We start from the raw sequence: 12,410 nt of genomic DNA, 5'->3' as shown, positions 1-12,410 counted from the left end.
AACAGACTCACCGTGCTGCCAAGCATCAGAAAGTACAGGCTGTGAATTAGGGTGCACTGCTGGACTAAGGAGACAAATCACCGTGATAGCCAAGTGTGAACTTACTGGACTGTACTTTGGACTGCTAGTTCATAGCATGATCCTTGTACTTACAAAACATGTTTTCCTGTGAAACAATTTGCTGTGTGAGCTCAGCATCACCCATGTCTACATGTTTAGTCTCTTGACTGCATCGTTGTCCCGACTGCTAGACTTACTTAATCTTGTGTTGTTGAGAGCCCCAGACTCATCCCCCGCCCCCCCCCCGAGTCTGTGCGTGCGTGCGTGCGTGCGTGCGTGTGTGTGTGTGTGTGTGTGTGTGTGTATGCAGGAGGGTGCATTTGTGTGCCTGTCAGCTGACAGCTAACTCTGTCTACTGATATAGGCAGGCATTTGGTAGCCCACATCCCAGGGTGTCACGTTGGCTAGCTGGAAACCTCAGTGGCGAGCATTTCTGTTCACAGACTAGAAACCAGGACATCTCACACATGGGGACTTTTGGAGTTAAAAGGCAGTGTGCCAGCACCTCCCTGTCTGGTGGGTCCCAAAGAAAAGGGCTTCCAGGTGTTGCCTTAGTTGTTGCTGGAGTATCAGATGAAACCCCAGAAAGCAGAGGGCACTATGTGAAGACACCTGGGCTAACTGAGACTGTGGGCAGTGCCGGATATGGCGGGTGGTTAGCACTTAACCGTGGAAGAGTATCAGATCCCGAGTGTCCCTCCTCGCAGGAAGCTTGTCTCTTACAATTGAAAAAAAAAAATATCTGTTTATTTTCTCCTAATTTAAACCATGCTTTCTACTTAATATGCTTGGGTTTTTTTTTTAAAGGTGCTGTGAGCCTGTATTTATAAAAAAATATACAGATACACAAAATTAGGCTTAAAAAATTTTTTTAAACAGGTAGGCAAAATCAAGTTAAAGAAAACGCAACTGTCATTAAACAGCAATTGAATAATGATTTACTAGTCCGGCTCAAAAGCTGCCTCAGCAACATCATTTGTCAGGAAAGAGCTGATACACTAAGATGATTTCCACCTGGAAGAATTTTTATCAAAAGACCAATAAAACGAAAATGCAGTCGCTCTTGGGGAACCTACATTTTCAAATAGTCATAGGTGGCTGTGTAGTTGAATTGACTGTGTATTTATGTTCCCCCTGTTGTAGTCAGCGGGGGTCCAGCCATCACACTTAGCATATTAAACAAGTAGGAACTTAAGTTTTCATTACTGCTTGCTGCTCGTGAACACAATCGCCACCATGTCTCATAGAAGCACCAGACTGTGTTTGTTCCCCCCTCACCCCCGCGGAAATCACAGTGAAGGTACCCTCCAAGCAGGCTGCTGGCATCCTCCACTTCAACTCCATGAACTTGGCTCTGTGGTTTATTCGTATTGTGTCACAATAAAGGATGCATGTTCTGTACAGTACTAAAAAGCTATGGTTGCTGGGTACAAGACAGGCAGCCATCAGGAGAGGTCACTGTGGGTGGGAGGGGTGTGCCTCTGGGCACTGCCCTTTCTCTGTGACATCTGGTTTTACCTTTGGGCCACAGAAAGGAGCTTCAAAATCCTCTCTAAATATAGCACAAATTAGTATCTCATGTCCCACTGATTTTTCTCATTACAACTACAATAGCAAACTTGTGACATGTGGTGGCTCCAGAGATCTTGAAAGAGCTCTAGTGGAAGTATGACTTCTGCTCCTAGCTCTTCAGTAGGAGACAAGGGTGCTCTCCACCCAGTGCTCCAGCTACATAGCACCGTTGGCCAGGAACACCAGCTTGTGGTCTGGATACCTGTACTTTTATGTGAATCAAGAGAAAGCACCTTAAGGGAGTTTTTCAGCCAATGGCTGAGAGTGTCAAGGCTCATCTGGAGATGGAGCAACTCTAAGAACCTTCTTAGACCTTGGATCATATATGCATAGTCAGGTGACTGTGCTTTCAGGCCTCCTCACCTTCTATACAGAAATGTTTGGTAATAAAAACCTTCCTAGTTTAAGTTTAAGCACAGCTGCTCTCTGGATCAGTAGGGTGTTGGCCCCAGAATCCTCTGTGGGTGTCAGCACTTACAAATACTCAAGTCTTTTACATGAGATAGTGTATCATTTGTGTAGAACCTACACAGACATCCTCTTGTGTGCTCTGTGCTATATCTAGAGTTCTCAGAACACCCAGTGCAGTGTAAATCACTGTTTGCTTAGGGAACACTGACAAAGAAGAGAATCCATGTGTTCAATCAGATCATTTTTTATCAAATATTTTCAGACATCAATTAATTGAAGCTGCAGGATACGGGGAGTTGCTGCCCTGTCTGCTTCCCAGAAGATACCGTGAAACACACATGGCATTCAGCATGGTTTGAAAAGCAGCTTATAGACTGGATCATGCACTGGCTCATGGGTAATGGGGTCACTATCCTGAGATAAGGGGCATGAAATATTGTGCTTGACATAATATAAAGGCTCAGCTGCTGAAAATATCACTGACAAAGCCACGGAGGACGATGCTAAGACAGATGCAATGATGCAAGCATTTGGCAAAAGTGGTGTCTACTGAGTAGTTTCTTGGTTTTGCTGAGTTGGATATGTATCCAGCAGGGGAGAATGAGAAACTGCAGTTAATAGGAAAGCACAGAGGCTCAAGAGTTCCATCAACTGACCCAAGTAGGTAGATGCAAACCAAAATAAGATAAGTCATTTAAACAGGGCTGGGCATGTTAGCACATGCCTTTAACCCCAGCACTCAGGAGGCAGAGGCAAGTGCATCTCTGTGAGTTCAAGGCCAGTCTACAAAGCAAGTTCAGGACAACAGCCAGGGATATTACACAAAGACATCCTGTATCAAAAAACTACTACAGCTGCTGCTGCTGCTCCTCCTCCTCCTCCTCCTCCTACTACTACTAATAATAATAATAATAATAATAATAATAATAATAATAATAATAATAATAATAATAAAAGCAAATGGCCTTGGCATGGCCATCCTCATGTCAACAACACGCATTCACTCAGGAATTCTTCCACTCCCTGCACACACTTAAGATCTTCTTCATGCCTTCCTGGCTTTATTTTATCTTATTAGTTTGATACCAACATGTGCTTGTGGCAGTATTCAAGACTGCTCTCCTAGGACCATTAACAACACCGCATCTGTTTCTGTCCGAACTCACCCTTTCCCAAAAGGCTGCAGTGTCTGTACTTTCTCTGGAGCCTCATGTCTGCCTTTTTGTTTTCTTTCCCGATGGCCTGCTGCCATAGTGGCTGGCTGGATTCAGTGTTTTGATGGGAAGGACATCATTATGGAGGACATAAGCCCTACAGCCCTCTGCCTCTTCCTCACCTCCTCGGAATACAGAGGAGCCCAAATCTTCTCATATTTTCACACAGAAGCAAAGCCTTATTGGAACATGTATCAGGTAACAATAACCACTTGATGTGAGCCTATAATTGTTTTATTTATTTTATAATCCTTTCAAATAGCCAGAGGCTTATAATAATATCACTATTACAGAGGAAGAACTGTGAAAGTTAAGCAAATTCTTTCAGATCATAGAAGTGTGCAGGCAGCAGAATTTGAATTTAATAATCCAAAGCATCTTGCATTGTCATCATCTTACTGAAGGAGTGTTAAAAATCAGAGGAGTCGGAGCTGGCCAGATAGCTCAGTCAATAAGTTTGCTGTTCTTAGGACCTACCTAAATGCCTGGTGAGTATGACAGCCTTCCTATAATAGCAGGGCTCGGGAGGCAGAGAAAGGGGGCACTGGAGCAAGTTGCCTAGCATTCTGGTTTTTGGTGAGCCCTGGATTGAATTGAGAGTCCTTCCTCATGTCAATTAGCATTTCCAATGGTGGAATGCAATCAAGATAGGTCCTGATATCATCCTCAGGCCTTCGCAACCGCATACACATACATACGTGCTCCCCCATACACACGTGGGTACATACATGTAAACAAATGAACACCACATACATACATGTGCAAAACCCATCAGAAGAGTATTCCAAGAATCTCAGAAATGGATCATTTCTTCCCCTTGAGGCCTCTGGCCAAGAGCAGGGTACAGGCAGGACACATAGCCCATCTATTAACCCCTTTTCTTCCACTGTGTGCCCTGGATACTTAAAAGCAGGTACTTGCCCAAAAGCTGTGTGTGGGGGATGCAGCAAAGCACCACCACACAGAAGGCACCCCCAAACTGCATTCTCAATAAACAAATGATGCGGAGGGGTAGCTCAACTTTCTAATCTAAGACAGTGTAGTCTCAGGTAAAAGGACTGGTGAAGTTTTTGTTCCAGCTTGATTTCCTTCTTTATAAAGTGAATAAAATGTTGTCCAAGTAATCTTGGAGTTTCTTTTTTAATTGTAAAAGTCCTTAATACTAAATAACATTCATTCATTATTCAAGCTTACAAGCATATGCTGTTGCACACCGGGAGGCACGGTGATGAGCGGGTAACCTGTTCCTGATGCTCAGGGCTCAGGAAGTAACTAGTGTTGTTGGATTTAACAGGTTTCTATGTCATCATGGGAACTAGCCTAGCTGTGAACTTGAGCAGAGAATTGCTTTCCTGGCAATGCACACATGTTAGAACTTAAGTGACACAAACAGATCTGCAGTGCTTGCAGAGGCTAACAGCGTCGGCGTGGTCCCCACTAAACAGTGCTGCAAATGGCCTCACTACATCAGATGGCAGTGTGATTTGCCTAGACTTTCAGGAAATATGAGTTTTTAAAATCAATCACACACTTTCCATGGCAACCCAAGGAACGTGTTTGTTCTTCCTATTCAAAATGTGTTTGGAGTGGAGATTCTTGCAGAGAGCCAGAAAATAGACCACATGCATTAGTCTGATGTACAAAATGTTTGTGTTTGTTATTGGAGCCTGTTACTGAAACAGGACGGGGTGCAGCTCTGTGTGCACAGGTGGGAGCACTTAGTGGGAACCATATCCTCTGCCACACACATGACTCCCTGGGAAGAAAGATTAGAATCCCCCAAGGCAGAGTTCTCTGGGCTTTTACCTACAAAGCGAAGCCAAGCAATCTCTTACGGGGCTGGTGTATTTCTGAGAGCTGCCTGCTACTAAGCATGATCATCCCGCTTGTGGTGTTGGTGTGTGGTGTTACAGGGTGCCATCTATGTCAGCTCTTCTGCGTTAGCCTTTGAGGGCTACTCACCTTTCCCTCCTAACCTATCAAGCAGCATTTATAAACTCCCATCTTCACACAGCCGGCTCAGGAGATTGGATTGAATGCTTTAAAAATAAGAGAATAAAAGATAAATGTAAAACTACTTCTCACTTGATGTCCACAGTTTGGACAAAGTTATCAATATTCAGCATACACACACACACACACACACACACACACACACACACACACACACATTTATGAAATCCAAGGGCTATACACCACTCTATAGTTGTAATTCTTTCTGGGGCTTTGGGTATTTGTTGATTCTGGTATGTCTTTGTTCTACTCTGCCCAACTAATGATTTTTTTTTAATAGAGGGAAAGTCTATAATTATGGTTCTAATTTTCTCATAACACATTCATTAATAATCAAGAATGTTATTAGTAGTAGTATTTGCTCTTTATTGAACATTAATTATATGCAAATAATCTGCTAGGCACCTTCCACTATTATTTAATTGTTATCACAACATATATATGTATTATATAATATATATATATACATTTATACATGCACATGTTCATAATATATGCATCCTTTGTATTTCTCCCTTTTGTAAATGAGAATTAAGTCTTAGAGAGACTATGTGAGTTACCCAAAGTCACACAGTTAGTGGTGAAGAATCCTGGTCCTAGATTCCTGAAAGCACCTGATTCTCATCACTGTTGGCACAGAATCTCACAAAGCAGTTTATAGCAAGTTGCTCAGAACAGTTATTCAAAGGCCAACTGCCCAATTTTTTTCTGTTTCTCTGGCCTCTACCCTACACCACTGGTTAGCCTGTTCTGCTCTGAGTGCAAGCTAACTCTGTTATATCTGCCTTGTGAAGTGCCACCAGCCCTTAAATCACTGAACTCCATATTTGTGTAATCAACAGCATCAGGTCATGTGCTACATAGTCACACATGCTACGGCTGTGTCTGTTCTAAGCAGATACACCTGCCTTTCGCATTACTTCTTAAATAGAACAGTGAACTCACACTGCACCGGCAAGTTGAAACATGATGAAACATTCACAAACCATGTAAACCTGGTGTATATGAAAACAATGTGCCATTTTATGTGTTATCCTGGGGAATTCTGGAGCAAGTCTTCCATAGACACTCAGTCTCTGTAAGATGCACAGTGCTTAGCATTCTGGGGAATTCCAAGACTTCACAGACTCTGCTCAAGCCTGGAAACCTGGTGGACTATATGGAAACCAGAGACAGTGGAGGCCCTGTCAGTAACACCTAGCTGACATAATCAGAGAGAGTAGTCAAGTGGTGACAGTATCAAGTCAAGTGGTGACCCATACTGCGAGGCATAGAGAGCAGTGACAATCTCATTCACTGTGTACCAGGCCCCTCTGAATCCTTACTTATTGTATTAGGGTCCTCTAGAATGAATATACATATGCATATACATATATACACACACACACATACACAGAGTTTATTAGAATGGCTTATAGACTGTGGTTCAGCTAGTTCAGCAATAATTGTCTACCAACAGAAAGTCCAAGAATCAAGTAGTCATTCAGTCAATGAGTCTGGATGTCTCAGCTGGTATTCAGTATACATCAGACTCCTGAGGCAGTAGGCACTAGGGCCAGTGAAGGGTTGGGCTTCCCAGTGAAAGCAAGCCAGCAAGGAGAGCAAGCTTCCATCTTCCATGGCCGTTACATAGGCTACCAGCAGAAAGTGTGGCTCACATTCAAGTTGGATCTTCTCATTTCAAAAGATCAAATTGAACATGTATCTTCCCACCTCAAAGAATTCAGACTGAAAGTGGGTATTTCAAATGATTTAATTAAGAAAAAAAATCCTTTATGGGTGAACTCCAACTACTTGGGTCTAGTTAATTCCAGATGTAGTCAACTTGACAACCAAAAATAGGCGCACAGCTGTACTACCTGACAGTGTGCACCACAGTCCCAGGCTGTCAGGACCTTCCTTTCAGAGATGGAGTTGCAGAGTGAGGAGGAGATGTATTCCAGTCTCATCTGGGAAAGCTGCAGGAGCTGGGGTTGCAATCCAGGCCAGTGGTCCCAGCTGTATTCTCTTGTTATCTTCAATGTTGGTGCCAAAACCAATGGTGCAAGGCTGAAGCTGGAAGCAGTAACTCATCCAGTGCTAATTAACCCCCACTAGCAGCAGGAAGTACTTATTGGGTCAATGAAAAAGTGTGGCTTTCCTCCTTGGCTCAGTAGTTGAGAGCTGAGGTCTAACTCAGCCCCTCATATGTTTGCCTCAAACACTGCTATTCCAACAACTGCCAGTCTCCTGTCTCTGTGCCCATGTGGGAGGGTGCTCTTTCTATTCCATAGCATTGTGTGTGTGCGCGTCCTCCAACTCCAAGGACCTCTTCACTTCCTTTGTTTGTTCTTCCTTTCAGATGTCAACCCACCAGAGCTTCTTAGTCAGGACTCAACTCGAGACCATCTTCTCCAGGAAGCCTTTGTCATCCCTTTGCAGTGTTTACTCTTCATACAGAGGTGGGTAACGAAATTCCGGTGACTTACTGCTCTCTTCTGTCTCCTCAAAACTTGCTGCTTATAGTCCTGTTACAGAAGTCATCTTAATCTGCTCTTAGAGTGACCTGTGGACTGCCTTAGGAAACCTTATAGGTCCCCCAGATGTCAAGTCCAAGCTTTCCTTTAGCACCAGGCCAGCACTCCATATATGCACAATGGCACCCAATAAGGCAGCATGTGAGGAAACAGGTAAAGCCCTCAAAGAGATAAAGCATCCCAAGATAGTCTTTTCTTTTAAACCATCTTGCAGCAGAGAACACTGAAGGTTTATGCTACACAAGGGGGCTTCCAGGGCCTTTATTCAGAAGAGTTTTTGGGATTTGGCCACAGTAACACTGGTTTGCCATGTTAGGCTTGATAGGAAGGGTATTAGGAGTGGATTTTATAGCAGTGTCATAAACAGAGTGTAAACAGGCTAGAGGAAAACAAATGTGACAACCACAGGTCTGTTTATTTCTTTTATTTATGTTCTGTCTTCTGCCTTCAAATTAATTTCTGGATCAGAGTTTTTAGAGGCAGTTGTGGTGCTGGCCTGTAAATTAACTGTATAGGTGGAACCAGGGTCTACTCTCCCTGACGTTGAACTGAACAGTATAAAAATTTAATCAAATAAGCAATTAACAAGATTCTTCATGATGCTAAATACTTCAAGAGTCACCAGCGCTTCATCTTTCAATGCATCTTGTCTCACTGCCTTAGTGGCTGGGTTATAGATCTTCACAGAGGAAAGTCTGGCTCACTGTCGTTTGGGGCTTTCATTAATTCTTAAATTTGCCCTTGGTTGTTCATGAAGGGACCCAGAACATGGCCAAATCAGGTACTATTCCAAATGGATTGTAGCAGTTCTAGAATCTACTCTGAGTACAGGGAGCGGCAGTGTACAGTACGGGCTACTCCACTGTGAAGTCCTGTAGGCCCAAATACACCTTGCAGGAGACATGGGTGGCCTAGGAGGTCTCGAGGGACAGTGTAGGTGTCAGTTTTTTCATGACCTCAAAGCAGCAGGCAATATTATCTGCACATCCTTAGAACCACCCCTTTGGAAGGGAGGGAGACTGTCTCAAGCCACGCACTGGCTATAACACAACGTTTTACTCTGGGTGATAGCTGAACAGCATAAATTTATGTTTATAGTTCTGAGATCTGGGAGTCTAAGGTTAAGGTAGCAGTAGGTTTGATGTCTGATAAGGTCTCAGTTTCTTCTTGTTCTGTCCACACATGGAAAAAAAAGCTACTCTTTGGTAAAATCAACCCCAGTTATGAACTAATTACTTCCTAATGGTCTCCTCTTTAAATATCATCCTAATGGTAACTAGGCTTTGAGTTTATAGACTTGGTTTGTATTACTGTAACAAAATACCAGAAGTAATCAACTTAAAAGGAGCAACTTAAAAGGAACTTTGGAAGTTCAGTCCATGGTCAGCTGGTCTCTTGCTTTTGGGTGTGTAGCCAAGAAGCTTATCACTTCTGGAAACTGCTTGTTTCATGGTCACCAGGAAGCAAGTCAAGAGCTAAGAAGGGACCAGGTCCTAGCACTGCCTCCAGGGGTGTGACCAGGGTCCTAATACTGCCTTCAGGGGCATGGTCCCAATGACTTAGAACTTCTTTTCACTACACCCTACCTTCTAAGGATCCATGCCTCCCATTATCTCCATGAGCAGTGGAGACCCCTGGTAACCAAGTCTTTACATTGGGCTTTTAAGAGACACATTCAAAGCACAACAAGTTATAACAGACATCTGTTTCACACTGCACCAGACACAGCAAGACCTCAGCTGTGCTTGGAAGGCCTCTCTACCCCTGCTTACATTGATTTGCTGTGTTCTCTAAGACAGGTCACGTTGGCAGGTCTCAGATATCTGCTTACTTACCTCTCAGGGTGGCTTTAGGGCCTGAAAGCAGACCTCCAGGGCTTGGTCTGGCCTCTTGTGACTTCGTGTGCCTGTGTGTGTGTGTGTGTGTGTGTGTGTGTGTGTGTCTGAAGGGCTTCTGGACACATTCCATGTGAATCTACCAAGAGTCATATCTAAAATATGAAATATGTCCAGAACAATCTGAATCACCTGTTCAATAAAAACAGGCAAATGAATAGATCCCCAGATCTTTAGGTAGCTTCTCTATTTACTAAAATAAGTAGAGCAGACGAGCTCTAATCTCAGAGGGCACACTATTAGGAATAAAGACTATGAGAGTCCCTTCAACTGCAATCCCCATGCCTGAGTCAGCACTGCCCATGGAAAGTGCAAATACTGAGTGGAGAGCATTCATTATAGAACACCCAGGCTCATGAAAAGGATGTCTTGTAGAGACAGGAAAATAATCCCACGTAAATGTAAACTTGTGAGTGAAATGTTTGTATAAGATGAGCTGTGAGTCTGTTATAGATTCACTTTGCCCTAATGGTTAACTACATCAAAAGGGGAAAAATCATAAATACAGTGTGATTTCATAAGCTTGAAACAGAGTACATTTTTCATGTCAAGACCATAATGGGTTCTCAGAAGAGAAAGGGTGGAGCTGAAGTTGAGCCTGGTGAGAGAGAGTGAGAGCAGGAGGGACAGCGAGAGCAAAAGAAAGGTTAAACTGGGTGGAGGAAACTCAAATTTCTTGCAGGTTTCTTGAAAACATCAGTTCATAGAAAGTGCCTGGAGCTGGCAGTTCTAGAAATGAAAGGGAGAAATTAGGAGTTAGATAAGATCAGCAGGGCCTGGAAAAAGAAAGCAGAGGTCATGAAGGGGTTGAGAGGGGCCACCCACTGCCAGGAAGAGCAATCACTGAGATGTGGAGCACAGCTGTGTGCAGAGGCCAGGGGACAGCTCCTGAGTTCCTGAGGTATGACTCTCACAGAGGCACAGACCGCATAGCCTCCTTTTAAGATAGCACAGGGAAAAGGCCATGTGACACTCTGTGGGTGGGCCCCCTCAGCCTCTTCATAGGGTTAAGAGTGTGACTATGCCCTGCTCTGTCTCAGCTTGTCCTTACAGAAAGTCCCTGGCCTTCCTTCCTTGCAGTGGGATGGAGGAAGTCTAAGATATTGGGTGACATCATGAGGATGCCAGGAGAATGAGTAAGGTGGACACTATCTCTGGTGACAGTTGGCCTGTGGCTCCAGACATCGTCTTTGGGGTAAGTAGATCTGTGTGAATGGCAAGTGCACTCTACAGATCACGCCAGCAATGTCCCTTACCCACACCATGACATAAGTGCCATTGTTACTATTAACCATTGAACTCTTAGAGTAATTATTGATCTCACTGCATTATTATCTCACTGAGTATTTAAACAGCTCATAGGTACAACCGAATATCTGTATCCATAGGTGATTACTCTGTAGAGCAAAGGTGGCCCAGAAGCCACAAGACTCAACTCTGTAGAGTCACTTTAGGAATGTTGGGTGATAGAATTGGTGACACTGGCAAAAAGCTGAATCCTGACCAACAAATGAGTCTGGTGACCCACACGGATGAATACAGGAGGACCCTCCAGCAAGGGCAGCGCCTTCACTTTTGGGGAAGTCAGTGGTGTAGAAGGGCTATGGTGAGATTAAATTTGTTATTTGCACAAAAAGCAATGATTCTAGGGAAAGTCTGAGAAGTACAGTTGAGTATATCATCTTTGGGTCATTATAATTCATCCAGTGGATTTTTTTGTATGTGTGCAACTCAACCCAAACCACTTAAAAGAGCCTTTTAAGTGCCCATGCATATATTTGAAGATGGAATAAAATGTCCTTGGTTTTCCCTGGGAAGCGCGTGTTCTTTTGGTCTGAGCATTTACTGCATCATAAAGATACAGGTTACAGCTCATTTGCACAGAGTGCCAGAAAGTAGGGTTATTTACAGGGCAGAGATGCACATAAAAGAGGCACTTGCATGCTGGACATGTTCCCTACAGGGACAGCTTTCAGAACTGACAGTGCTGTACATATTTCAGAGCTGGTAGCAGCCTGGAGCATACAGGCCAGGAACCTCACAGGCAACATCACTTTACAAAGCTGATGTCACACTGTGTGATGGAAAGGAAGTAACATGACCAACTAAGGAGAAAAGCCACTCACACGCTGGAGCTCCCTGGGCACCAGAGCTTCGAGAATCTTGTGCTGCCGCGTCTCAGCCTCTGTTGGGAGGCAGGCCCTCTCAGCTCCCACATCTAGGGGCAGGAGACACCCCCAGTGTGTACAGGGCACCTCAGGAGTGGTCTGTGTGTAGGCAATGTAAGCTGCTGAAAGGCAGATGAGGACACCCTCATGCCCAGGGTGATGTCTGCCAGGTAATGTGAAGAAGCAGTTCAAGGCATCCAGTGGCCTAGAAAGTTCCAGGAGACAGACAAACCCTGTGTGTGGGACATTTAGAACCAAGTGTGAAGGGGGAGGCCCTTTTAATACTTGAGATCAGGGCACAGCAGTCCGAAGCAGAGGAGCGGCAGCTTCCTTCCCCGGGTAGGAGGAAGGGTGGATGAGAGGAAAGAAAGAGGGAAGGTGAGAGGGAAGGAAGAAAATGAGAGAGTGGGAAGGCTTGGATATTTAAAATCACCTACCGGCTCCTTGTTAGACTCTTGGTCCACAGCTGGTGGCATTGGTTTGGGAGGTGTTGGAAGCTTTAGGAGGTGGGGCTCCATAGAGGAAGTGGGTCAGTGGGCTTCTGCCTCCATAAGACACAAC

This window comes from Acomys russatus, chromosome 3 (assembly GCF_903995435.1).
Source record: "Acomys russatus chromosome 3, mAcoRus1.1, whole genome shotgun sequence".
In the NCBI taxonomy this organism is placed as follows: domain Eukaryota; kingdom Metazoa; phylum Chordata; class Mammalia; order Rodentia; family Muridae; genus Acomys; species Acomys russatus.
This window is presented reverse-complemented; position numbering follows the sequence as displayed.